We start from the raw sequence: 2,621 nt of genomic DNA, 5'->3' as shown, positions 1-2,621 counted from the left end.
CCTTTTTACCCTGTTGGAGAAGTTTTTCTATGTGCATAGGGATTTGATTCTTAGAAGGGAAAGGACTGCTATTTAAAGTGGATATAAAATCCTGTTTTTTATCCTGTCTTAAATTGAGAGCTCTATCAAAATCTATTTACTATTGATGACTCTTTTGACATTTAATATGTGAATATCACATCTTTCAGCATCACAGCACCTACCAGTAACTTCAGGAGAGTGAACTGACAAAGGAGTGCTATACTACTAATGAAAAATAATAATTGTAAACAAGCAAGAATATAGATACATAAAGTAATTAGAAACATGAAGATAATTTTTCCAAGACAATAAACTGACAGATAAGTCTCAGTGATTAAGAAGCTCCAAATTCAAGTCCCACACACCAACTCTAGGAGAAGATATTCTCCTTTTTTAAGTTTTGGAGGAAGATCTTTGTCTCTGAGCTTCTGCTATTACACCATTGACCTGTTGCTATGTATCTGCTCTGACAGCAAATTATTCCTGTGAAAAGTACGCTGTAAGGCCTATCTGGTGACAGTAGTGGTATGTCAAGAAGGGAACCTAGGATGATGCTGTAGCTTTCCAGCTGAGATGCACAGCCGGCATAGCTGGATAATGTCCCAGGTAAGGGTGATATCTTCCTTTGATCCAGGATGCTGGTACTCCAAAAGGAAGGTGGGGCTAAACATGCTTCCTTTTATTACAAGTCTACTTTATTCATAAGTGTGGAAAAACCTTAATATTGGAATATGCAAACACTTACTTCAGAAAGTACAAAAAAATGTTCATCAACTGTCAAATGTTTAAATATATTGTAATATACTTACAGCTGATTGACTTGTTGCTGTTATATTACATTGAGTTGGAGCCTACTCATAGCTGACCTTTCAATGGGTGTTCAGAGTCAGTAAATTACATACGAGGAGACTGCCCATCTTTCTCCAAAGGAGCATCTGGTGGATGCAAATCTCATGTCATTTTGTTCGTAGTGTAGCTTCTTGCCACTTTGTTGTTTGTTGTTAAAATCTGTCAAGTACGACTCATAGTGAGTGACCCTGTGAACAAAAGGTCTGAATCCACTTCTGTCCTGTGCCGTCCTCACACTTCCTGACATACAAGAGCCCATTGCAGCAGTCACTTTGTCAATCTACCTGATTGAGGGTCTTCCTCTACTACAGTGACCCTCCACCATTCCCAACATCGGCCAAAGGATATGAGGTGAAACCTCATCATTCTTGCCTCCAAACAGTACTTTGGTGGCACCCTGTCCAAGATCTACTCTCTAGTGTTCTTCTCCAATACTAGGCTACCAGAAGTCCCCAATTGAATAATGATATAAATAAAAATTAATGAAATTCATATTGCACAAATATGGGTATTTTTTGCAAATATTGTTTTAACTGAAAAATACAGAACAAAAAGAATTTATTCTTCAGAAATTGTTGTTTATATAATTGAAAACAAAGACAAAGCTGGAAGTATAGGAAAACGATGAAGAAAAATAAGTAAGCAATTCTCATGAAAGTTACACTATAGTCAACAAGGGTATTGTCATTGGGTGTTACAAATGGTTTATTCCCCATTATTAACCTAAAGATTGACAATTTTATGTCACTCACAGAAGTCACAAAAGAGAAAGATTTGAAAATATACTTACATAAAATATTGCATTTAATAAAACCTATACTTCACCTCTACCACTGTAGGGGGCCTCCACAAGAAAAAGATTTATAACTCAGATGTGCAAAAGACATGAAAAGACTCTTCACAAAGGAAGAAATTTGAATGGCTAACAGATACATGAAGAAATGTTCAAAGCCACTGACAGTCAGAGAGATGCACATCAAAACAATGAGATACCATCTCACCCCAGCAGCAGTAGCAAAATATAGCAGGACAAGAAATAAACGGTGGAGAGGATGTGGAGAGGTAGAAACACTCATGCACTGCTAGTAGGTTTTTACAATGGTAAACTGATAGGAGGCAGTTTGACATATTCTCAAAAAGCCAAACATAGATATCCCATATGATCCAGATATTCCATTAGTAGGAATATATCTCAGGGAAATCAGAACTGAGAGATGAATGAAAATATGTACATCTTTTTCCATAGCAGAATTATTCACAATAGCAAGAAAATAGAAACAACCCAAACACCCATCATCAAACAAATGTATAAGATATTGTGGTACATTCACACAACGAAATACTATGCAGCATGATTTTGTAAAATACTATATAACACTAGAAATTATTGAAACCATTATTCTGAGTGAAATAGTTCCATCTAATAAGGGGTGGGGGAACACTGCATTAGAACATTATTGTAAAAATAGGTGGATAAGTGATAAATTTAGTAGGATAGTAGAGGTTAGTGGACAGCTGGAGGGTATAGGTACAGGAAAAAATTAATGGAGACTTGAAAATATGGTATAATGATAAGAATTGACGCCTTTGAGCTGTGGTGCTGGAGAAGAGTATTGAATGTACCATGGACTGCCAAGAAAACAAACAGATTCATCGTAGAGAGGGTTAAACCAGGCTGCTCCTTGTAGGTAAGGATTCTGGGGCTTCGCCTGACATACTTTGGACATGTTATAAGGAGAGACAGGTCTTTA

This window comes from Elephantulus edwardii, unplaced genomic scaffold, assembly GCF_000299155.1.
Source record: "Elephantulus edwardii isolate Elephantulus edwardi_28Jun2011 unplaced genomic scaffold, EleEdw1.0 scaffold00110, whole genome shotgun sequence".
In the NCBI taxonomy this organism is placed as follows: Eukaryota; Metazoa; Chordata; class Mammalia; order Macroscelidea; family Macroscelididae; genus Elephantulus; species Elephantulus edwardii.
This window is presented reverse-complemented; position numbering follows the sequence as displayed.